Here is a 27919-nt window from a genome sequence, read left to right on the forward strand (position 1 = left end):
ACACTGTGTTTGTTCTACATTGTTTTGTTGTTTATATGAGGATGAGGCTGTGAGCGCGACAACACCTAGATTGGAGTTCATACGAGTCACAAGGTTTCTTTGCACAGAACTAACATTCTGCTCTCGGCAGACTAGATGTTGATGTAGCTCAAAGGTCATTCGGCTCGGCTGTAGTTGAAAACCCAATCCACCATTTTAAGACATGGAGCAAGAGTTAAAATCAAAATGGCAGATGGTCATTAAAATGGCGGCACAGTTGATTTCATTTGGAGCATTTCAAACGTGGTTTTCTGTACAACGCGAATGGGCTTAGGCCAACATTCATAACAAGGCGGTATAATACAAATACAGTTTAACAAACCCTCCTTTTGGCCTAAGCCAAAAGCATTACTCAAACATTTGATTTTTTTTAAAACCCCGCGCCTTAATGTCTATACACCCTGAATCACATTCTTCAAAGATATCGATCACCATTCGATCACCATGAGTTCCTTGGTGGCAATATCCTCCATTACTAAAGCATTAGCAGTTTTCTTGGGTGTATGTACATTTGGTCCTATCGCTTGTGCACAACATCCTCCTAAAATTGAGCATATGACAGGGAGACAATGTACACAGCAACAACAGATCAGTAGAATACCAAGGACTATCATTAGGACTGCAAAGATTTTCCAACCCCATGATCATAGTAAGTCCCAGAACCAAGCACTAAGATTCCAGTCTCCCTCTGGGACGTGTACCTCAGTACTCAAGATATGTAGGTTTTGTATAGCCTTGAATATGGTAGGGGAGGAGTCAGGTACACAAACACAACACACGGATCCCACCAATTTGCTTACCCCACCACACTCAGCTAGGATGACGTCTAACACCATCCTATTTTGCAGGGCCACTAACCTAATTGCATTTTGCTCCAGATTCATGTTGTACAGAATATCAGTGGTCCTATTAATGGTCTTTTCCAGCCAGTACTCTTGCCAGTTTTCTAATATCCTCAGAATTCATTATCTGTCCCCAAAATGGCACAACAGATTTTGCTAGATAACCCATGACTTGTGAAGGTGTATCAACATTCTCATCCTGCCTTGGACAAGCTCTAGAAACTTCAAGGGTGGTAGGCACGGATGTTAGGGAGAATTCTCCAGAATTGCTAATTTCCCTTACCTACTGAGTCCCTCAGCGGCTTTGCTGGATTTCTAGGATTTTTTTCCACCTGGTAAGAATGTGAGCCTTTTTTCCCACTCTTACATGTGTTTTGCTGTGTGTGTTTAAAATGTTTGTGTTCATAGACTGTGGAGCTTCACCTACTCCATAGGCATCACCTATTTACTGTGTGTCACAAAGCACCTTTAGTGCAGTGACACAGGGTTCTCTTTTTCAGACTCCCCACTTTAAACTCCATATTCTGGTACTGACTACTGTCTCTCAGAACATGTAAAGTTGCCATTGACTTTATTAGTCTTTTTAAATTCACAGAACCAGTACAAACTATCTTCCATAGAGTACTGGAAAGCGTTAAGAGTTACCCCTTTTTGTCTGTCTCTCATGGAATATTATTGCATTCCTCTTTCGGTAAGATTTGGCTGGTGGCAGTGGTATCTACATTATTTTTCCTACCACAGTCTATGTAAATAACATTGGTACTGTTTTAGGCTAAGTTAGTAGCCTCGAACTTAAATCTGCTGGACCCCATTTACTTTTATTGGGTTCCGGCTGGGTTTATTCGCTATTTCTTTTTATAAAGATCTTTCTCGTGTTTTACTCTGCTCGCCAAACCAGGTTTGGTTCCTTTGTTCACTGTCCTTTGGCAGGCTTCATTACAGAAGCCCTCCTTAGGAGCCTGAATATCTGAGGGGGACAGGATGTAAGGGAGGGCTTTGAGACTCCCTGCATAGGGTCTCCTTGGAGACCCATGTCGCACTCTGTATGATTGGCTGTGGTGACTGTCCCGCCAGGACAGCCACCCTGCTGTGTGATTAACAGCGAGGCTTTGTGAATGGGGGAAAACTGCATAAAAAGAAGGACTCTGGGACTTGGAAGGCAGAGTCGCCACAGGATCGAGTGAACAAAAAGAAGCTGAAAGAAGAGGACCACGACTAAACCTCCTGGTGAAGCCCTAATGCGGGTCCGAATCTCGAAATTTCAATGACAGAGAAGATATGCAAGGAATCTTCTTCTCTTGAGCTAGTGGGACAAACCAGTTTGCCGAACACCAAGCAAGGCATCCCTCCCCTGGTTGAATTTGCTGTGCACAGCTGAAGTGAACTGGATAGCCAGGAGGAATGGACCCTGTTTGGGTTTTAAGGAGCATACCTTTTATTCGTTGTTTTGCTCTGCTGCTGGTTTCTTCCCTGGGCAGTGCAGGACCCTCCAGTTTTCCTACTCCATCACAGTCTGACAGTCGCTTCAGGAACCGTGAGCCTGCAGGATCTGCCAGGAACATTTGCCTCAGATACAGCCTTATTCTTCATTTAAGGTTCTTTTCTAACCCAGTTGTTTGTTCCGTCCGGCCGCAGTGAAAGTGTTTAAAATCTTTCACCAATCTGAGGGCTTGTCCTTCTCGACTCTCTTATGTAACTTTCCTTCCCACCAACTTCGTTTCGAACTCTTGGCAAAGTCTTAACCGCAAACTACTCTGAACTGTGTGATCCTCTGTAAAGACTCTGTACCATTAACAATGGACCAGGTCTATTGATTTGAATCCTCATTGTTGCAAGCCTTTTCTAGAATGCCCTGCCTACTTACTTGTTGGGTCTGCTTAATTTTGGATACACTTGTCTTTCCTTCCCTTTTAAATTGCTGAAGTGCCATTTTGCTCACACTTAATTTTTGAGCATAACTTGTCCAGAATTGATTGGGAGTTGGGTAGTATCTTAAGAGTGTGATTTTTCTGCTGCTTCACTTTGTGAATTGTTTTACAACTGATGTGTCAATAAATGTATATTCTTTTACTCAGAAACCTCGAGTCAGTGTTTGTTTCAACCATAGTAATTTTTGTCATTTGTGTAACTATTGATACTGCTCACTATACTCTTGAGATAAGTCTGGCTGCTCAGCCATTGTTACCACTTTACTGTGCAGTACAGGCTTGTATCAAAGGTGCATTTGTACTGTCACTTGTAGTCTTAATTGTGTGTGGTGTTCCCAAAGGGTACTGCATATGATTCTGCCTAACACTGGTGTACAGCAGTGAGGATCAGGTATAGTAATTACACTAAGGGCCCGATTCATGGAACAAATGTGCACCGAAATCCATGGCACAAGCCGGCACAAGCGTGAAAAAGCAAGCACACGTGTGTGATTCATGGAAGGCCCTGCATGTGTTTTCCCAGGGATGTGCACCAAATCCACACGTGGCACACACGGGCGCACACGTCACTGCAACATCCCAAACACTGTGCGTGATGCGCACAGCAAAAGCACACAACGTTAGCGCACACACCAAAAAAGGAGTGGAACACGCAGAATGGGGAACAACGTGTGAAAATAAGGTCGTAACTGTGGAATTACTGCTGGGAAATACACGAAACGCCCACACACACGCGAACTACACATATTCTTGGAATCAAATAGGGGAAACATGCACACGTCAAAAGACACGCACAGGCCTAAACACGTCTGCCACACGAAGATAGGCAGAGCATCCCCGCGCACTATAAAAGGGCGCACAAACAACAAACACGTATATACAGCAATGATGAATGTCCCATTCTGTGGCCCCTTAGGAGAAATGACGTGTCGCACAACGCTCAGGCATCACAAAAAAGGAAGAAAAAGAGATACGCGACCCCTGTAGCCCATGTGCGTATAAAAAAACACACGCAGTACACTGTGGCAGCCAGGAACACAAAGAATGCGTACGTGATCAACACGCAGGCTAGTATGCCCAAAAAAAGAGGTATATGACTAACAGGGACACCCGCAGGAGGAAAAATAGCATGTGAGACTCACCATCTGCCTTGCATGAAGAAGAAGAACGTGTAGCCGACATCCACGCCAAAAGAAGAAGTACGCACTGTAGCCGCTGTGAAGTAATCTCGTGTGAACCCCAATGTCTGGAAAACACACACACCACTTTCCACAAAAAGCACCTACAGAGCGATGGAAACCCACGTGGGACCTTCAACCCGTGCCGAGGGAAACACCCGCGTGCATGTTACGTCACCTACACACTTATGCGCTAAAGGCCTTTCCTCGGAATTCACGCAAACGTGCTGTTTTTCACATGCCAAATCACTCCGTATGAAGCTGGCCACACGACAACACACGGAAGACCACGATCCTGCACAGAAGGCCAAATTACTGCCCCCCAGAGCCCTCAGAAGCTTCCCACAAGCCATCTGGGGGGAGTGGGGTACCACTCACCGTCTGCCTTGCATGTAGAAGAACGCGTAGCCAACACCTGCTGTGAAGTAATAGCGTGTGAACCCCAACGGATGGAAAACACACGCACCGCACGAAAAGCACGTACAGAGCAGTTTAAAGGCACGCGGGATCTCCAAGCCCTGCCAGGCCCTGCCAGGGCAACGCCCATGCGCGAAACATCACAGACGTGCTTACGCTGTAAGGGCCTTTGGTCCAATGAAATCGCGTACGCGTGCTGACGCGCTTACGCGCTAAGGGCCTTTCCTCGAATTTCACGCTAACGTGCAGGATTTTCACGTGCCAAATCACTCCGTATCAAGCTGGCCACGCGAAAACACACGGAAGACCACTCTCCTGCCCAGAAGGCCGAATTACTGCCCCCCAGTGCCCCGAGCAGCCTCCCACGTGCCATCTGCTGCTGCCTGCCTGCCTGCTGCCACCGTGCCCTGCCATTTGGTGCCTGCACATCTGCCATCTGCAGGGATCCAGTTGTTGTGACCACCCCTGCTGGAACAGAAGACTCCCAACTGGTGTTCCATCACTCCACAGCCCAGCCCAGGACCCAGTTGCCCACCCACACCTGCCTCGGATGTTGCCATGTCCGACACAACACCATTCGGCACCAGTGGCAACCCCCCAGCATAGAGGCAGAGGGCTACCAGCTTCATTGAAAAGGAAGTTGGTATCCTGGTGGAGCAAGTTCTGGGGCATTATGATGCCCTCTTCACACAATCGCACGCCAACAAGGAAGGACGGAAGAGGATCTGGAAGGAGATAATGGGTGCCATCAACGCGGAGGGGGTGACACCCCATGACATCAAACACATCCAGAAGCGAAGGGAGGACTACAAGTCCAGTACCCTCCGGGTCCAGCTTACCATCCAGCAAATGAGGGTCCTGGTGTGCATTCGCCCAGTCCTTCACCACCAGATCCTCAGGATGCAGGCCCATCTGTAGTCGAGCGGTAAGTAGCAATGCATTCAAGTTTAAAACAGTGCAGTGTGCTGGTAGTTAGCTACTTGGCTGCATGTCTGACATGGGTCATGTTTGGATGTGTGTGTGCAGATACATGATGGTGCTGCATGTGAGTCCAGTCAGGTGTGACCCACATGGATGGCGGATTTGTCACAATGCATCATGCATGCAAAGCAGCATGTGGAATGCACACATGTTTGCATGCCTTTGACTGTACTTTGTCATGTTTGGTGTGTGAGAGATGTGTGCTGCTGTCATGGACATGCATGATATACATGTCCATGTGTCTGAGTGGTGTGTGCACCATGGATGCATGACACATGTCTGTGACGATGTGTTGATTCACTGCTACAGCCTAGTCATCCTTGTATCCACTGTGTCTGTGGGTATATGGGGCCAGATGCATGACCCTCCAGTGATGCGTGTGCATGTGATCAGCATGTCCAATGATGCATGTGAGTTTCAGCCCACCATTGGATGTGTCTACGGTGCCATGGAAAATGGATGCAAATGTTTGTTGCATGTGCCATGCCGGTTCCTGCATGTGTGTTGGTGCACTGACACATGTGTTGTTTGGAGACATGATGGAAGTGACGGTTGACAGTGCCACTCATGTGCTATTTCTTTCTATCTAGGGAACTATTGTACAGTACCCTGATGCCTGTGTTCAATGTCTCCCTTTACGCAGCGGCGAGTGAAGAAGAGGGCGGAGACGGCACTGTGGAGGAAAGCGGCAGGGATGCCTCCACCGGCGGGTGACGCAAGGCCCATTCACCCTCCCAGGAAATTCCATCATCTGGGAACGAAGGGCCTGGTGCCGTGTCCGTCACTACGGCTGCAGCGGAAGGGGTGGGTGAGCCCCCACAGGAGCCTGCGATGGCAGAAGACGGTGCCAAGCCATCCAGGTTGGTGGTGTGTACAGAGGAGGAGGAGGCCGCTACAGAGCCACACATGGGGCATGGTGGGGGTGGTACCACTGCTGCAAGTTGTGCAGTCCAGGGGCAGGGCCACGAGTCAGCACAGGTCGCTGTGGAGGGGCCTGTACATGTCACTGTCCCTGACACTGTGACTGCATCACCATGCAAGAGCAGAGATGGCCCGTCCCAGGCCCGACCGCAGGTAGGGGAGAGGTCCACGTCATCTGGCACTCCTTTACCTGCGGACAAGGGGACCCATGACCGGATTGAGTCTGTCCTGATTGGTGTCGCGTTGCACACACGTCACATTCGTGATGACATGCGTGCTTCCTGGGGGGACCGTGCATGTCATCACGAAGAGCTGTGTGCCAACATGGCCCAGTTGAAGGGACCGTGGTCGGGGGTTTCGGCCAGTCTTGCGGCCCTCTCCTCCTCTGTGCACATTATACGCCAGCTGTTCTCCATGCAGTCTTCCAGCCCAGATGCCGTCAGGGCCCCCTGTGGACCTGCCCCAACCAACGCAGCCAGCCTGGTGGAGATAACATCCCTGTCACAGTCGGGAGTTGGTGGTCCAGCAGGGGTGGCCACCCCACGAACTGGACCCCAGCGGATGGAGGATGTGCCAGCATCATCAGGCAGGGCACGTGCACAACGGCGCTGGGGGATTCCATCAGCCCAGATGCCATCATGGTGGCAGAGGCAGTTGAGTCAGAGGCAGCAGCAGGATCAGCGTGGGCGGCATCATGGCTTGGGCCATCAACACCCCATGGGGCAAGCATCGGCAGAGGGGCAGGAGGAACCCAGACTGGGACTGTCTTCTGTGTGGCAGCAGCTGGGCCAGCAAATAGATGCAGAGAGGTGGCGGGCAGAGAGGGCGTTGCTCTGGATGGTCAGGGCAGAGAACTCCATGCACTGGGCTTTGGGGCTGGGCAGAGGACCTCGAGGAAACTCACAGGGAGTTGAGGGATTCCATGGCTGCATCCCTGCGAGACTGCAAGGCCAGGGAACAGGCCCGCCTCTGGAACATCGACGTGGAGTTCAATGATGCCCTGGCCTGGAACATCACTAAATGACCTGTGGGACTGGCCCGCCACATTTGTAAATAGTTTTGTAGGTGTAGGTTTCCTTTCATTCTTATTTTACTTTGGGGCACATGGACTATGCTACGCCTTTTTGTAAATAGTTGTTTATTAGGTAGATCTTTTTATTAGGTTTCCTTAGGATTGTCAGGCTCGTGGACCCTTGATTTTATATTTGTACATAGTTATGGACCAGATTTTACTGTATTATTTTTACCATGGAGGAATGGTTTGCTTTTTTTTTATACTTTGGATTTTGGTTTATGGACGGACGCTTTGCAGCCATTTTACTTTGGATTTCATTGCTTTCAGCATTCATTTTTGTGCCTTTATTTTGGACATCCAGACTTTCTTTTTTCTTGTGTGATTTCATTTGATTATTCCGTTTTGTATGGAATACATTTTTATTTTTTAATTCATTTGTGTGGTCTTCTCTCATTGGTTACGTGCATGTCAAAATGTGGGTTTTTTCAGTCATGTGCCGCCATTGTGTGGGTCTGACGGACAGGTTTCCATGGCCATACTGCTTGTTTGGGTTCTGTCATGACATGTGGATTCCGATGTGGAGTGGATAGAATGCTTGGTTGGGTGTTTGGAATGGGGTGGCGTGGGGCGCGATTTGGGTGGTCATAAGGGCCATAGGTCTGGATTGTGATGCTGTGTTGGGTGGGGGACATGAGTCAGGGACTGCTGGCAGGTGCCTGTCAGTGGGGGTTGGGTGGGTTACATATGTTGGGGCTCCCAAGTGCATGGTGCCATTTGGCCTGTCTGCGGGTTATGGTCTGGAGTGATGGGCTGCCTGCGGGGCATGCCCAGGGGTGTAGAGTGGTCCCCTCTGGTGTGGGCTGCCTACAGGGAATGGGGAGGGGGGAGGGACACCTCCGGGAGGGCCCACACTGCCAAATAATGTGTAAAACTCCATGAGCACCCCCGCAATTTATGTACCCCGCTCGTGTCAGCGAAATTACGTGTAAAACTCAATGAGCACCCCCGGGATACACATACCCCGCTCGCGCCAGCAAAATCGCATGTAAAACTCCATGCGCACCCCCGGAGTACCCTGCTCGCGCCAGCAAAATCGTATGTAAAACTCCATGCGTACCCCTGGAATACATGTACCCCACTCGCGCCAACGAAATCGCATGTAAAACTCCACACGCAGCCCAGAATACATGCATGCAGCCCATCCACCTGCTCCATTGCCCCCAGGCAGCCCATCCACCCTTGGGCATGCCCCACAGGCAACCCACACCACAGGGGTACTTTCTCCATGCGATTTTGCGTGGTGTGAGCTGCCTGCAGGGCATTGGGAGGTGGTAGGGGCACACCCAGGAGGGCCCACACTGCCAAATCACGTGTAAAACTCCACGCGCACCCCCGGAATACTGATACCCCACTCACGCCAGCGAAATCGCGTGTCAAACTCCACTCGCACCCCCGGAATACATTTTCCCTGCTAGCGCCAGCGAAATCGCGTGTAAAACTCCACGTGCACCCCCGGAATACACGTACCCCACTCACGCCAGCAAAATCGCATGTAAAAATCACATGTAAAACTCCACACGCACCCCCAGAATACACATACCCCGCTCACGCCAGCGAAATCGCGTGTCAAACTCCATACGCACCCACGGAATACACTTGCCCTGCTGGCGCCAGCAAAATCGCGTGTAAAACTCCACGTGAACCCCCTGAATACACGTACCCCACTCGTGCCAGCGAAATCGCATGTAAAACTCCACATGTACCCCTGGAATACACGTACCCCACTCGCGCCAGCAAAATTGCATGTAAAACTCCACGCGCACCCCTGGAATTCATGCATGCAGCCCATCCACCCGCCCCATGGCCCCCAGGCAGCCCATCCACCTCTGGGCATGCCCCGCAGGCAGCCCACAACACAGGGGTACTTTCTCCATGCGATTTCGCTGGCACGAGCGGGGTACATGTATTTCGGGGGTGCGCGTGGAGTTTTACATTTTGCTCACACTTCATTTTGAGGCTAACTTGTCCAGAATTGATTGGGGGTTGTGTAGTATCTTAAGAGTGTGATTTTTCTGCTGCTTCACTTAGTGAATTGTTTTACAACTCATGTGTAAATAAATGTATATTCTTTTACTCAGAAACCTTGAGTCAGTGTTTGTTTTAATTGTTGTCCTTTGTCTAACCAATGATACTGCTCACTTTACTCTTGATATAAGTCTGGCTGCTCAGCCATCGCTACCACTTTACTGTGTAGTACAGGCTTGTACCAAAGGTGAATTTCTACTGTCACTTGTAGTCTTAATTGTGTGTGGTGTTCCCAAAAGGTACTGCATATGATTCTGCCTTAAAACGTATACTCTTGGTAACAAGATACCCAAATAACAAGTACCCTTCCAATCTCTGGGTAACCAAGGATAGGCCTCATTGCCTCAAACGAAGTAAACATGGTCTCCTACATACAAAGGTCTGTCCTCACTGGTTAGATTTGCAATGTTAGTACAACCATAGAATGTACCCATTGGCTGAGAACCTTCTCTTTGAATACAGAAAGAAATAGAGTTGGGGTTATGATTAATAGTATAAGAAGGAGACATGGCATCCTGGTTACCTACGAGAGTCTTCTTGAAGGAAATCAATGACTGAAACGGTCTAGAGAGTCTATCAGAAGGCCTAATTGAAGCAACATTGAGTTTGCTTCTATTTTCAAAAAGAGAACATCCCAGAGGTGTTAAGACTTGCTTTTCAAATTCATTTAGCTTAGTCCCATAGAAGTTCCCAGAAATACTGTCATTCTCACGACCAAAGAATAGTGCCCTGAGTGAGGCATAGCATGCAGTAGTTAAGGGAAGAGGATGAATATACCAGCCCCATCCCTTTTCCCCATGTTTTGGCAAATGTGAACACATCCAGCAATTTGTTCTGTTCAGAATCGCATGGGCCGCATTCATAATCATTAAGAGAGTGTTATTATGGTAACCCTGTCTATGTTGGGAGTCTCGAGGAGGAAGAGTGTGCAGATGCACAAAAGGTGAAGATTCAGTGGGGATTATTTCAGTGGGTAACAGAATGTCAAGCAGATGCACCCATTCTATGTACCAGAAACCAAGGGTAAATATAACCATGAAACAGATCAGTATATGACTAGAAAACAGTGGGTCCTCAAGGACCATGATCTTCGGTCAACAGATTCTTCATCAGCTAATAGACCAATAGCTTGCTCCGCACAAGTGGATTTAGTGAAGTACATTGCTCCTCAGAGTCTGTTTAGAAGCCTCTCCGTTAGGCTCTTTTAGTTCATCCGTTTGCGGCTCCTGACCACATGGCCTATCTTGCTAAAAGATAACTTTGCCGGTACCTGCCTCTTATTTATCGCTCAGCAGAAGAGTGGTGAGGGACTGGCTCAACGATGATTCCTTGTAGGCACAGCTGATGCTGCGCTGTAAGTCTGATGTCTTGGTCGCAGATCATACTTCAAGACAGTGTGATCTGCAAACAGAGTGTTGTCGCTTCCTGAAGGAAGTGATGAAGCGGAAGCAAGGTTGCTCAATGGTGAAGAAAGATTCATAGAAGAACTTGAAGGCAAAGCAGCTGTCTGCCCATGCCCCACAGCCTCAGGATGGATTTCTGGATGTCAAGCAGATGCACCCATTCTATGTACCAGAAACCAAGGGTAAATATAACCATGAAACAGATCAGTACTATGACTAGAAAACAGTGGGTCCTCAAGAAGGCAAAGCAGCTGTCTGCCCATGCCCCACAGCCTCAGGATGGATTTCTGTGGACAAAACAGGCTTGTGATGAGCATCAAAGTGAACAATATCCTTCTCTTCCCCTTTGTCGTGGGGCAAAGAAAAAGGAATCTTCTTGATGTGCGTAGCGTGTATCCAGTGTCTTTTCCCTTCCACTCATACAGCTGTCTGTGTGGAGAAGAGGACTTGTTGCAGTCCTCTCCTGCGAGGTGCGAGACAGGAGGCTCTTTCAAATGACTTAATGAGCACCAGGTCACCAGGTCAGAGTCGATGACCTGGTCCCTTGTACTTTACTGGGAGGGCTTCTCGCACGTGTTGATAAATCAAATACAAGTTTTGAGTTAACTGGTCACAGTATTCGGAAAGGAGCAAATCCTCTACATCTTTTAGCAGCTTGGATTTAGGTACATTCCAAATATTGGCTGGTCTCCCCATGATTTTTCATAAGGAGAGAGCCCTGCTTTGATTGCGTGGTACTCCGCGTTGACAATAGAGCTATCGGTAAGGCATCTGGCCATTTCAAATTGCTGTTTGCACACACTTTGGCTATCTTATTCTTTAGTATACCGTTATGGCGTTCTACAAGTCCGGCGCTCTGAGCGTGTCTGGCTGAATGGAACCGTTTATCGATCTGCAATCCCACGCATACTTGCAGGATAACAGCAGCGATAAAATGACTCTCTGCAAACCAAACCTGGGAAAATATTCCTTCAGCATGGTTATCGACGTCGTCATTGCTGTGGCATCTTTTAGAGGAAAAGCTTTGACCCATTTATTGAAAGTGCCGACAATACTAGAGCATATTTATAATTCTGACAACGCTCCATTTCGATAAAATCAAAGCGTATAACCTCAAAAGGCATAGAGTGGGGCCAAAACTACCCTTTGGTGTCGATGTACCTTTACATGCAATTTTGGACAAAACGCTCAGCAGTTTTTGAAATATTTACATTAACCCAGACAGGTTCAAACAATTTACAAATCTTTTTGGCACATATTTACAAATCTTTTTGGCGTTGGACCATGAGCCAGCGTAACCATAGTGGTGACATAAGCACCGAACAACATCCTATTTTATTTTCCATTATCTACCCAATAACCTTCATCTTCTAAACTTGCTGAACTCTCACCCCACTGTTTAGGTTTGTCTGTAGTGGCATTAGCCTGATTTTCTATTATGCAACCAATTCCTACATCTATCACACAAGTGTTAGTGACCTCTTTCGTTATATACATTTTGGAATGCAAATCGGTGGCAGTCTGTTTGGCTACTCTATAAGCAAAAGTGTTTCCTCCACATCATCTATTACTTTCTGGGTGCTGGGCACTTCATTATTGCTAACTAAGTAGGAAGCGCAAGTGCTGAAAGTAGCCGAACTATCAGAGTACCATGTTGTATCATAGTTCCATGCAAGGTTATAAACCTCTCTCTGCCCACAATCAACCAAAGTTGTTAACCACCTCAAAGGCATACTGACTGTCTGTGAATATATTTATGCTAAGCCTTTCAGAAAGTTCACAAGCTCGAGTCAATGCAATAATCTCTGCAGCCTGTGCAGAGTTATGCGGAATTATTTTGGTTTCCACAATGGTGCTTAATGTAGTTATTGCGTAAGCAGCAGTGGATGTACCATCCAGGAGTTTGAAGCAGGAGCCATCACAAAACAGCTCCCCTTGTGGATCTTTTAAGGGTGTACCACTTAGATAAATTCTGCCCTTAGTCTCTTGTTCTGTGGTATAGAGGCAGTCATGTGACATTTTGTCACTGCAATCAATTTCTTGCGGAGGAGGAAATAGTTTGGCCAGATTTAATGAGCAACATCTCTTAATTTGGATATGAGGTGCAAATAGAATCAGTTCATACCTTGCTAGTCATGCTGATGTTAGATGTTGCGTCTGCGTTGTGTTTAATAGAACATCTACATAGTGAGGTACCATCTCAGTGAAGGAGTGAGCCAGAACCATACCCTCACTTTGTTTTACCGATGCAGCGGCAGCAGCAACAGCTCTCAAACATCTCAGCAAATCGCATGCAACCTGGTGAAGCGTGAAGGAAAAATAACCGCACAGTCTATTTTTCCCCCATGTTCCTGCATTAACACAGCCAAAGAGCATCCATCAAATTCATGCACATACAGTATAAAGGCCGTGTAGTAATTTGGCGTGCCCAAAACTGGTGCTGAACATAACTCAACCTTGAGCATATCAAAAGCTTTCTGACAATCCATTTTCAATGGTAAAGGCAAATGCCAACATTGGTTTTATCATTAATGAAAAGTTAGGGATCCACTGTCCACAGTATGAAGCCATGCCTATCAAGGCTCTGACCTTTTTATGTGTATTTGGGACAGACATGTTAGAGATGCTTTGTATCCATTCAGGTGTCAGTCTTCTCCCCTACTTTGACAGCCTAGATAGGCGACCTCCTGTCGACAATATTGAAACTTTTTTGATGAAGCCTTATGCCCATGTTCTGCTAGATGGATAAGCAGCAACACGGTGCCCTCCTTCAAAGTGTGTGGGAGCGAGGGGCCAATGGGCACCTCTCTGCCAACACTTCTCAGTACAAAACTCGGACCAAGTGCCTCCAGTGGTGGGTGGGCCCCTCGCCCTTATGCAATGTTAACTTTGGGATACATGCGCGTAGATGGGACCACTGAGCAGGACACGAGGCATCCATTTTTTGTACCCCCTTTCGACTCCATCTTGGTGACCAGGCCTCACTGCGATAGTACAAAATGCCTCTCTCCCTTTCCCCGCCGCAGTAGCTCGGAGCACATGGCCCCCACCCTCGTTCCCACTCTGAATGGAAAACTCTGCAGCCCCATTCTCACGCTGAAGCCAGAGATGCTTGCAACAAATAATAAATGTAACACATCTCTTTTCCTCTGAGATCACTGTCCTGCATGTGAACCAACATGAGCCAAGCACATAGATCGTCCTTCTCCACAAAAGTGTCCTTGCCCTCTTTCCCTCGCCAGTTGAAACTTATTACCATTCTAACCCTGTGTCCCTGCAAGATATTCCTTTCATGTGCCAGACTGCTGACCATGCTATGAAGCCCACCCAACAGACCCCCAACTAACATTAGACCCCTGCTGCAGTATATCGTGCCCAATACTAGCAAATGCCACATACCTGAGATTCTTGTGAGACTAACCCCATAGTTCAATGAGAGTATTATAGTGGTCAAGACCCGTAAACCTGTGACCTGTATAACCCAAATATTATAGATGATATAGATACCTGTGTGATTTGTATAATGACATGAGAAACTACTGAGGGTCTTTTTGATCAACCATTATTTAGTGCATGCATTATTTAGAATGTATTTTCTTACCCTAGATAGTGACCACCGTGTTTCACAGTGAACTGACCTTCACCCATCCGGAGCACAGATGTCTGACGTCAATTCTCCCGCCAACCAAGCAACCAATCCGGGGGAAGAGATGATGCCCACACCTAAGACACCACCCTGACTGACCAATCCGGGTCCAACGTAGCATCATATGTTAGACATGTCAATGTGCTTATATAATGTGGTGTAACCTTGATTTGGTCAGAGCGTTCTCAGAGATCTCGATAAACTTTTCCTTGAACTCTCGCAGCCTGCTCTTTTGTGCCTTATTCCCTGTCCATGGAGTGTCTGTTTTATTCATTTTTACACGTGTAAGTCAGGGAGGGCACAAACAAAAGCAACTTCAGAATCAGAATCTGCAGCTAAAAGAAGATCGTCAACATACTGCAACAATGTCCAGGTAAAAGGCAACTCAAGCGTATCAAGCTGTTCCTTCAATGCTCTACTATAAATGCTCGGACTCTCAGTGTACCCTTGTGGCACATGAGTACATGTAAACGAGCGTCCCCATAGGGTGAACGTGAACAAATATCTACTGTAAACGTGTACAGAAATAGTAAAGAAAGCATTTTTTAAATCCACAACACTAAAATGACTAGCCGAAGCCGGAATCATTGTCAATATTGTAGTCACACCAGGCACAATTGGAAATTGTGGACCAACACTCTTATTAATAGCGTGCAAATCAATAATGAAACTGAGAGGAATTGCATTGTCCCCTTTCTTATACACTGGTAGGATCAGACTATTACACAAACTTCCTGCAATTTCCTCAATCACTCCTCGATGTAGAAAATCAGAAACTATACTCTTCAAAGCTTGTTCACCGTCAACTTAAATCTTATACTGTGGAATACGTGGTAGTTTAACACCCGGTTTCAACACAATTTTAACAGGCTCAATTTGTAAAATACCAATGCCATTATCATTAACCACCCATAAACATGCCAGAACCTTATCCAATTCAGTCGGTAAAGGCCGAGTCAAGAAATGTGAAACATAAGTTTGTTGAGGTGAAATCGTTAAATGCACTCCATCCGGAGAACAGTAAATTACAGCATTCAATTTTCCAACAGATTCAACCCCAACAAGTTCTTGCCAGAATTCATCATCAAAAGAAATGGACATGAATCGGTGAATGGCCCCAGTGAAATCGGTACTAGGTGAGAGACCAGACTAACCACTGGCATATCAGAGAACCCTACGGAAATGTTGTTCGGCCCTGACAGTGGAATATCTGGAACCCGCGAATGATCAACGGAATACTTCTGTGCACTGTATTTATCAAAAATAGATGCTTCCTATTCCCCACCTTCATCTCAACGTAGGGCCCTTTCTGATCGACGGGAAACGTTTTAGGTTCCAGACTCTGCTTGGGCTATCCTAGCAGAAAAGTACATCATTAAATAAAGGATCCTCAGAAAAATAGACAGTTGAATGAGTATCAAAAATGTTCCCACTATTAACACTATGCTGCTGACTATCCTGTGAAAATGACTGTTGATTCTGAGTGAACTGACTTCTACCAGGACCCCCTATCCCAGGACGGCCTCTGGATCGTCTACCCATAGTACCATACGTGTTCTTCAATCGCTGCTGAAGGATCAGACATTGTGCTCGCCAATGACCTTCCTGTCTGCAATAGGCACTTTGGTTCATGTGCACAGGATGCATTTGTGCATTACCCTGTGGTGCAAATGCACCTCTAAACTGTGTATTCCCATCTCTGGTTCATCTTACTATTTGCTGCAACAATACTTTAGTTTTCAAGTCTCCCTTCTTCTTTTCTATCTTCTCTTTTTCAATATCACCCTATGCTCATAATACTGAGCTATATGCAATACTTCAGACTGCGATTTTGCTTGCCAGGTGCTTTCGGAAGTCATCATTTGTGATTGGATAGCAGGCAACAATCCACGCACAAATGTGTCTACAAACAGCTTTTTTCCTGACTCAGGACTTAAGTCCTGACCGCTGAAATCTGAAAACACATGTTCGAACTGATAATAACATTTGGTAGAACCTTCAGATTTCCCTTGGATGCAAGCTGTAAACTTGTCCCAAACTATTCTTCTCTCTGGAACCAAAGTTTTCAATTTAGTTACTATTCTGTCTGGCAGTGTCAATATCACTTGCAGTGGTTTCTCACCAGCGTTCCTTTCTCCATCTATCTGTACCAAGTTAACCCATGTGTCACCCAGTTCTCCTGCCTGATCATCTACAGTTCTAATCTGTTTCCATAAATCAGCAGATTTGATCACAGGGATCATCAAGTTTATATCAACCAGCAAGAAAACTGACAAATGCAAGACAGATTCAATTTCTTTATAAAATCCTATTTGATTTTTCCTAATATCTGGAATTGTCTGTCTAATGGTATTCACTTCCTGTCTAGAAAATGGGACATGAACAAACTGTGAGACACAATGAGCCTCAATAGTAGTGGCTGCTGCACCTGTTGCGGCATTAGCTGGATTTTCTACTTTAGGAACAAATGTCAGAGAAACCTCCTGCTTTGGCAATTGGGAAGTAGGCAATTCTGAACGTTCATTAAGCAACAAAGCTAAATCAAGTGACAAAGTAGCCAGCTCAGTATCGGGTGAAAATGCTCTCTTATAAATGACCATCAAATCTGCGGGACAACAAACCTTTTTCTTCATAAACTCATCCTGTAGATACTGTACCATTACCTGAACACTTTCCTTTGCTTAGCTGCCGGAGCATACTGACTAAACGTGTCATTCACTTCAATGCGAGAAATTGAAACATCCAAAATCCATCTAAGCGCATCTCTTGTGAAAATATGCATCTCTTCACTCATTGGTTTACATGAAGGAAGACATTTTCTGCACATATGAGGCTTCCAATCTATTACCATCTATTTCATCATTCTGTAACCGATCTAACTGTTCTTAAACTCTAATACCTTCTCAACATACTCATGTACTTTCTCCGCAGTATCCCTTGAGCAAGATAGGGCATTCAAATCCCTCAACGCCTGTGGGACATTCATGTCCGTCAATTCACTCCAAATAACATCCAAATGCATTCCCATCCCCTCTATCAAAACATTCTGTTCAGGAATACTTTCTTGGTCAGAAATTGCAGTTAAGATAGCTGATTGTTTTACCTTCTTCTATATATTTATTAGCCCATGCATACAATTCTCTTTTTCTAGCTTTAGATCCTGTACACGAGTCACTATTCTTGAATCAGCACTCGCCCCTTCAATCACTACAAGTGGAGTAGAACCACTTGGAAAAGAAAGTTCAGACAAATCTTTTTCAATAGGCAGTGGAAACACTACCGCTGGCGGTGAAGACACAATTAAGGGAACAGAAACTGTCGGTAAGGGCGAGGATGAAGAAGGGGAAACAACAACAGGAAGAGGAGCAACAACGGGAGGAAAAGGAACAACAACAGGAGGAGGTGTAACCTCGGGAGGAGGTAAAACAACAGGAAGAGTCACATAAAGAGGTGGTACAGTGACAACAGTCCTACGCTCATTCAATAGCTTATCGATCAGCTCGCCTGAGGTATGAAAATCCTGAGATGGATATATTTTCTGTACTCCATGTTGAAAAGCCCTATCCATACTTCTAATAGATTCTGACTGTTTCTGTTGATCATACAATAATGCTTTTTCAGTATTAGACATATGTCAAAGTACATGTTTTTCTTTACTCTTAAATTGCTGCATAGCTTCCTTTCTCCAATCTTTAATTACATCAAATGCTGTAGGCCTAGCTTTTTTCTTCAACAATATAGACTCTAAATACTCTATACTTGCAATTTCAAAACTACCATGAACCGGCCACTGAAATTCTGAAGCATGTCTAGTTTGTATGTGCCAAATCTCGTTCAACAAAATACTATTTAGGCCGTACTTACAGTACATTAAACAAGCCGGTGAGCCAACAGGTGGCGCTGGTTGGCCTTGTCCCAAAGATGGTCTGTCTCTGTGAATTAAACCTCTGAAACCGGCAGACTATTTCCCAGGCATAACAGATTACTGGTGTTACCTGGCGTTGTTTGTACTCTCGAGTACAAAACTGCAACCAATATCAGGATTCTTAGGAATCAGGGCACGACTCACCTGATTTCAAAGTCTAAGGAGGTCCGATCGGATTACAAAGGATCCTCGTGGTTGGTGATTTTGGCAAAGAGCCTCGATATGGAGACCCTCATCAAGATACCCTCTTGAACCGCTTGCTCACCATCCAGGGATCGGATCGTGCAGTACTGTTGAGGTGTCACATCTCATACAAAGGGCCCCTTTTTTTCCACTCTCCGATCCTGGTCTGATATCCGCGTCTTCTTTTCAACGATATGACATCGAACTTGAGGGTCCCTATTCGGGCGCCATCTGAAAGACCAAAGAAATATCAAGGCTTAGTACCACAAAATGAAATATGCCAATCACGGGCCGAAAGACACAAGTATCTTTATTTCTGTACAGATTTCAAAGCAAAACAGATAGCTATCTGGCTCACAACACCTCGCAGTGTGTACCAGCAGACACGTTGATGGGTGAGAGTGCTGGAAATCTCAATACAGGCTCTTTTTATTCATTAGTCCAATCATTGGCCAGCCCCTTTCCAAACTAATAATTTACATGCTAGGGTTTGCGCCCAGTTCACGTGATAAATATGACACTATTGTGTAACATATTTAACAAGTTTGCTTGTCCATAAAAATTCAATGGCGACGTTGATTCTCCAGTCCACAGTAAGCCTTTTTTCAAGAATAAACACAATGCATTTCAGCAAAAACACACGGTCGGAGTTTGTTCTACATTGTTTTGTTGTTTATATGAGGATGAGGCTGTGAACGCGGACAACACCTAGATTGCAGTTCATACGAGTCACAAGGTTTCTTTGCACAGAACAAACATTCTGCTCTTGGCAGACTAGATGTTGACGTAGCTCAAATGTCATTCGGCTCGGCTGTAGTTGAAAACACAATCCACCCTTTTAAGACATTGAGCAAGAGTTAAAATCAAAATGGCAGATAGTCCTTAAAATGGCGGCAAAGTGTATTTGAATTGGAGCATTTCAAATGCGGTTTTCTGTACAACGCGAATGGGCTTAGGATAATATTCATAATAAGGCGTATTATACGAATACAGTTTAACACACCATCAACCTAAAGCAATGTACCATACTAGAAGCATTGACTAAATGCACTACAGTGTGTGTTGGATCATTTTATCCTCGATGAACCCAAGGAGTACAGTCACACAAAAAGTGTGTACACAAAGCACAGTACCAGTATTCTTCACTGGATACTTGGAAGGGAAAGTGCTAAGTATGATGGTTCAAAACTATCCTGAGTAACCTCTAAAATCACCACTTATGCAAATGAGTCACCAGCTCTCTGAGAATAGTCATACAACTCCAACACCTATGGACGTTCCACCACGTAAATCTGCAATTAGACAGTACCATTTAAAAAGGTACACCCATGTCCAAGTAACCACAGGAATGTACAAGCTTCTCTACATACCCTTTACTAACGGGACACTGTAAACAGTTACAATACGCCACCTGGTATCTAACTGCAACCTGAATACGACAATGTTGTTTGCAGCATCACAACTACCCGACTCAACCCTCAACAACTACTGTGCTACAAACATAGCGTCAAACACTTCCAAAGTATGAGCAGTTACAATTTGCCAACAGGTACGCACCTACCATCAGAATCCTGCACTAGCAGGGACTCCTCCAATAGTGGCCACTATACTGCATACAGTAGAAAGCAATCGTCATGTTGCAAGGTCAATGATACTTCCATCAGTCCAAATCGCAGACTACCTGCAAATCTTGCAAATGCCTACTTAATATTCTTGAAGCAAAATGTACTCATTGATGTACAAACGTACTATACCTTACTCCCAAGCACCAACCAGTACTTTTGTAAGTGATCAGAAAATGTTTTTCCTTTCACACTATCAACCTAAAGCAGTGTACCATACCGGAAGCATTAACGAAATGCACTACAGTGTGTGTTGGACAATTTTATCCCCAATGCACCCAAGGAGTACAGTCACACAAACAGTGCGTGTACACAAAGCACAGTACCAGTATTTCCCACTGCATACGTGCAAGGGAAAGTGCTAAGTATGAGAGTTCAAAACTATCCTCAGTAACCCCTAAAATCACCACTTAAACAAATGAGTCACCAGCTCCAAGACATATGGACTTAGCACCACATAAATCCACAATTGGACAATACAAGTTAATAATTTACACAGATGTCCAAGTAACCACAGGAATACACAAGCTTCTCTACATAACCTTTACAAAGGGTACACTGTAAACAGTTAGAATACGCCACCTGGTATATAACTGCAACCTGAAAATTATAATGTTATTTGCAGCATCACAACTACCCAACTCAACCTTCAACAACAACTGTGCTACAAACATAGCGTCAAACACTTCCAAAGCATGAGCAGTTACAATAGGCCAACAGGTACTTAACTACCGTCAGCATTCTGCACTAGCAGGGAATCCTCCAATAGAGGCCACTATAATGCAAACAGTAGAAACCAATCGTCATGGTGAGAATTCAGTTATACTTCCATCAGTCCAAATCACAGACTACCTCCAAATCTTGCAAATGCCTACTTAATATTCTTGAAGCCAAAAAGTACTCATTGATGTACAAACATACTAAACCTTACTCCCAAGCACCAACCAGTACCTTTGTAAGTGGACAAAAAATGTTTTTCCTTCCTCACTTTCGACCTAAAGCAATGGACCATACCGGAAGCATTAACAAAATGCACTACAGTGTGTGTTGGACAATGTTATCCCCAATGCACTCAAGGAATACAGTCACACAAACAGTACATGTTCACAAAGCACAGTACCAGTATTTTCCACTTGATACGTGCAAGTGAAAGTGCTAAGTATGAGGGTTAAAAACTATCCTCTGTAACCGCTAAAATCACCACTTACGCAAATGAGTCACCAGCTCTCCAAGAATGGGCATACAACTCCAACATATATGGATGTACCACGATGTTACTCCGTAATTGGCCAGTACCACTTCAAAGTGTACACAAATGTCGAAGTAACCACAGGAATGCACAAGCTTCTCTACATACCCTTTTCAAACGGGACGCTGCAAACAGTTAGAATTCGCCACCTGGTATCTAACTGCAAACTGAATACAACAAAGTTATTTGCAGCATCAGAACTACCCACCTCAACCTTCAATTACTACAGTGCTACAAACATAGCATCACACACGTCCAAACTATGAGCATTTACAGTACACCAACAGGTATGTCACTACAGTCAGAATTCTGCATTAGCACAGAGCAATGTCATGATACTTGCAAACCACCAGCAGCAGCAAAACACTTAAACAAACAGTGGTACAAAAAGGAAGCAGGAAAACATTTACAAATCACCACTTGATATACAATGTCACCCATCCTACCAACATGTATAGTCCAGATACTCTACACCCTTACATTTCCTCCTACTTAAAGAGTACACCTTACAAAGTGATCCAACCACTTCAAGCGTCAATATCATTCATTGTGCACCATAGTAGCAAAGACATGTCAACGTTTTATTTTAATCCAACATGGATTTTTTTTTCTCCCATAGACCCAATGATTATGCAAAGAACCACAGGAACTGCACTGCTTGCACAGTACACTGGTTCAAAGCATAGTACTTACAACATACTAGTTATGAGGGTCCACAAAATAAAGAAATGTATACTATGTAGTGGACTGAAAACTAACAAAATACCTGCATTAACATATTCTGTTCTCTTTTCCTACAGATAATGGAGCAACCAGTACCAAACCTTTAACACTTCCTAGACAAAACACAGTGCAGTCCTTCCTCATCCAAACAGTAAGTCTGCAACAATAGATATTATACTTTTGGCAATATCCACAGTGCAATGAATGCGCTTATTTCTGCTATATACATACCAATACCACCATTTACAATGCACACCTATATTACACTATGCAGCTTGTGCCTATGCCCTACACGCTTCTCTACACCTGTTCATTGTAGGGCCTCCAGCCATACACTAAACATTGTACACCCTACTCACTATTGCCGCTGCACTGAAGAACTATACAAACATCTATCCAAGTACCACTAACCCTGCACATAACACAGCCACAACCCCTTAGCCACTACAGTTGACATTGGCTGATATTTTGTCCACAAAATACATAACCTGTTTCCTATGTACGCTGGTCTCCCAAGCCTATCATAAGTGCATACACTGAATAAACAAACCTACAGTAACCTACTCTACAATATGCACAATCACAACAATGCAACTTCATGCATGCATCAAACATCTTACATAACTGTCCTAACTGCTACAACATTTGGCTCATTTCTTTCCACTGGAACCGTGTATGCCATTAGGTCATTTTCTTTGTTATGAACACCATTTCCAAGCAACGCATCCAACCCATATTTCACTGCAGCGCATACATCATAGCTCCCCAGCCATATTGCAACCACTGCCTTACTGCTTAACTTTTTAAACTTCTGTTTCCCCTTTGTATTTTGTAAAGGAAAGACCATTTAAAGCCCATAATTGCCTTACAATGTTAGACAAATGTTCACGCTACCTGCTTTCCTTTCCTGAACAGTAGCCCCAAATAAGGTCATTCAATAGGACACCTAACTGCATACGGTGGACCACCCACCCACATCTTCTGAAACAGTGAACAGATTCTGATAGTACCCACCGTTCCCTGTTAACAAACTGTACCTATACTGGTCCTTACCCACTGTAAAAGCACATTTTATGTATTTTGCCATCTGTGCATTCACGGGATCATTTGTACGGCATCATCATTTCAACTTTTACATTGCACTACCTTCACCGTAATGGCACTACCAACATTCGTAAATACATGCTAAAATCAAAATACGTTGCCGGCTGATTCCTTCCTTTTTTTTCTTGCATCATCTCCGGAACCAAAACCTAATATACCTCTCTATCAACAGAACACATGCTCATTTTAAGGCAGCCTTGAGGGAGAAGCATGTTTAGCTCCAAGGTCAGATATTGTATAGAAGTCTAGCAAAAAAAAGATACAGAATTTACACTGCAATTCCTCTGTCTATGATACCCGATAGAAGCATGGAATTTGCCAAAGTTATGTAAGTACACCTTTCCATCACCTTTCCATCACATGTATGCATATTTACCAATTTACTATATCACTCAATTCTGTTCTCTAAATTACACAGACCTTTGTGACCGCAGTAATCAAACTCTGTTACACTGCCATGTCTCCACCATTCCCAGTACATTGCAACTGTCATTGTACTTTCTTTTGCTGTCATTCTTCCCCACCCCCTCGAAATGAATACTCACAAGGCAATACGAACATGGAATGCAAGTCGTACAGTAAAACACCACACCTTCTGCACACTCAGACACTGCTACATTCCCTGTTATGCCCTTTGAATGCCCTTTCACAAAATTACTATGTCCCCGCACCATCAGTGTACTGTACGTTATAACAGCCAGAGGTGCACACAGCGGTCAACTGGCGCACAAACATCTACAACTCACATTTCATCTCACTTCTTACCAAAACCGCTCCTCCATTCTCCAGCAATCCGAGGTGACCCCCATTACATTTCTTATTGTATTACTTTCTTTGCAGACACACAGACCCATTGTGTAATGGGTCCAACTACACTCGATACCACTGTCAGCTTTTGGGAAAAGGAAACACATGAAAACATCATCTTGTCCCAACGGTTGCAAGACATTTTCTTGTGTGCAGCCTTACAATCACAGTATTAGCTACAAACCAGAGACCAAGGCAGTGGGTTAACATATGATGCTACACACTAACAAACAGTTCAAGGTCCATCAGGCATACAGCTATTACTACATTATCCTTCCCACAAAGTTGTGTCCTGAACGCTGCAACTAATAACCACTAATTACATCTACTCGTATTCCTTGTTCTACTCAGATATGTTGCACCTTACTGCACGTGAAATTACCTTGCACATTCCAATAGACAGCTGGTGGACCAACCATTGGAAGATTACCATAAGCAATTTCTTTTCCATCGTTATTATCTGGGCCGATCTTATGGCCTGGTATGTCCACTTGTGGTTCCTGCTATACGAACCAACCTGCAAACCTTTACTCTGTAAGGCATCCCAGAGGCACCAGATGCTACCTTCGCTTAATATCAAAGAAAATGTATTCTTCCATGCGGGCCACCAAGCACCACTACATACTCCTTTTCCCACTTTGCTAGACAAGAACAGAAGTACAGAATTGCACAAAAGACATTGCTTCCTGGATTTTGTTTGCACAACATAAGAGCGAATACACCAACGTTGTTGTTTATATTCTGTGGCAAAATAAAGCACTTCCAACCATTTACTGTATTGTTAGTAAAATGGAATGTTCTGGAACCGTATAATCTGTGTGCGCATATCCCCTTTTGCTTTTGTTTATGTTGTTTCTTTCCAGAGCTAGGTGCTTACATGACAGAATCTGCTACGCTTGGTACGCACATAAAATAAGTCGCTGGACTGCACGCCATGAGGAACGACTGTCCACAAGTGAAGTCACTGATGCCAGTGACTGCTGCAATGGTGTATGCGGCACACAGACATAGCTAATGGAAGCGATGCACACATTAAAATTGCAAACACTAACAGCTCCACCCTCTTCCGTTACCCATATCAACAACAAGGCCAAATAAAGGTAACAGGCTGATGGCCTGCCATCCTTCATGTAGCTGTACTTAACTGCATTCATGATGTTATCGGCTTCAAAATTATGTATGCTCGACTGTACATTATCCATACTTTACATGTGTAATGCTTATTCATTCATGTCATGTCGCACTACCTTCCTTCTCTCTCAAAGTACAGGGTATTACGAGAGGTATACCATACTGTACATTAATTGTGGCATCTCAGTATGTGAATGGAAACAAGGCCAATGGCGTTCACCATATTCAAGTGCAGTCACGCCACCTCTACTGGTGTGCCAACTGCAAAATTTCCTCCACAACCATGCTGTCACAGTGAGCACACACAGGAGACATTCATATTTCCAACCATGTACGCTGGAGTTAAATTTCAGTAAAAGAACTGACCCAAAGAAAGCAGTGTGGAGTATTTGTATCCACGCCACTGTGCCACACTGCACCCCTTTGCCAATGGGGAAAGGAAATTGACAAGAATGGAGGCAATTACCCCTGTGCGCACTAAGGTTGCAAAATTTGCGCAGAGTTCATAACCCATCAATGGGGCTGCACGCCCTGCCAAATACACCAGTAAAGTGGGGGTAAAAGCAGGCAGCACTGCTGTCATCTGTCATCTGTCACTGGAAACAAGCCCACAGAATGCTTACAATTTGAAAATGCCCCTAAATAAAGTTTCTTAATCAAGGGCAATTTTCAAAGTGCTGTTTTGGCGCTAAATTCAGTTCTTTTCCCAGTGAATTATTGAAGGGAGAGTGTGCTGGAATAATAGATCCTCAAGGCAGTCAGAGGGATCCAGGCATCACAACAAGTATGTTGGTGAAGGGCTAATTCTGTTAAAATGGTTAAATCCTTTATGTTGTTGGGTATTTTGTGTAGATTTGGGGCCTGGCGGTATTTTCTTACCGCCGAAAAATAATTTAGCAACAATCAATCCTTGTATTCAGATTGGGTTATGTATAATAATAATACAGTGGATATGCATTATTTCAGTACACAGACATGCGTGGTTGGTATGCGTGGTTGGTGTTATTTTTGATGAGCAGAATTCCTTTTTTTTATTTGTGGCCCCAATATCCAGAACTCCTTATTTTTGTTTAGATTTTTCGTGTAATCACTAGAGAGACCTCAGGCTTGCATTTCAGGAACACCACATTTTCATTTTTAGTGTGCCACCATGGGCAATTTCTCGCTGTCTTATCTACGGCAGCGAGCTATCATGCGATATCTATCACCAACTTATTTACGCTTGGTGAGCTATGTCCAGGGCCTCCCTTTCTGCCGACTCATAGACCTCCGGCAGACTATAACACACACAGTTAGTTATAATTGCTCATACTGAATGACATTGTGCACACAGCTGCAGCCAAATCTTATTTTTAGCTACCTTAAAAATGACAATTGCACTGTCTAAACATCTCCCCACATCATCAGCACTGTATTGGTAAATGCACAAAGGAAAGAGAAAATAAAACACACCACACGTCTGCTTTCAGATATTTTTGTGTATTATAAAAGTTGCATTTAAACACGATCTCACTCTTTTACAGAAATAAATGAAATAGCACTGTAACAGCATTATTTGTGATACACTGAGAAGAGAGTGGCAGGGAACAAGAATTCAATTTGCAACATTAAACACGTGGGTAAAGCACAGGAATCTCCTTTCCTACACTGACTGAATATTTTCGCACACACTCAGCCTCTACACTTCAGCGAGATAATTACCAGGCTTGTTCAGCATGTAACTTCTTTGGCTGGTCGCCTTCTGGAGGGGTTCACCCAGCGAGGACAAGCATTTGCTGTCACTCAAACTGGGACTTGTTGACTGGAAATCCCAGTCTCTGCAACCAAGTTGAATCTGCTTTAGCAATTAGGCATCCCCAGCTATCAACCCAGTCCTCCTCCGAGCTGTGTCAAGATGTCTCTCCCCAGCTTCTTCCTCGAGATTATACACGAAAACTCTGGTTACCTCCTACCAAAGGATGCTAACCAATAAAATTCTATCATGCCCTAACCACCCTCTGCACACAATGGCTTGGCTTATACAGTTGCAACTGTAACCAAACTGATTTCCTGCTTATTCTAGGTCTTTGCTTCCTGCAGTTACTGTGGACAGAGCGCAGATAGAAGCAAAAAAATAAAAAATCTGAATGTGCGTTTAAAATGACTTTCAGAGCCTGTCATTTTCCATTCATTTTGCACTGGAGAACACATTATGTTATTAATGAGTTAGCGTGTTAGTTTTTTGTTAATGAGGTTAGTTCATTAATCCTCAAATGTGTCTCCTGCAACAGAGGAATTTCAAGTAAAAATATGCTTTTAACTGTGAAAAAATTATTTGCATTTTATATTTTACTGCATAGCCTGTTTTCATCTACATGTCCATAGGTTGCACTGGCAACACATAGCTTGAAGCAATTGCATTAAACCCATGCAATGGCGCTGCATAAAAATGGTCTCAATTGGAGATACAAATTCCATCTTGATCGGTATATCTTTGTCAATCCTAAAAAAATATTTAAAAAAATACCAAAGAGGGTTGTGAGTCCCTATCATTATGAGAAGTAAAGATGTCAAATAACTGCAACCATGTTTGCATTCTCAAACATGTCCATTAGAGAAAGAGTATAGATGTTTACCTGATCAGTGGGTCGTAGTCGGGATTTTAGGTAATCTCCCGCTTTGTTAAAGCTCTACGCTCCTGTAGTGGATCTTAGAAACGCGATCAATGACAACGTGGGCCC

This window comes from Ambystoma mexicanum, chromosome 5p (genome assembly GCF_040938575.1).
Source record: "Ambystoma mexicanum isolate Mex_15411 chromosome 5p, UKY_AmexF1_1, whole genome shotgun sequence".
NCBI classification, from domain to species: Eukaryota; Metazoa; Chordata; class Amphibia; order Caudata; family Ambystomatidae; genus Ambystoma; species Ambystoma mexicanum.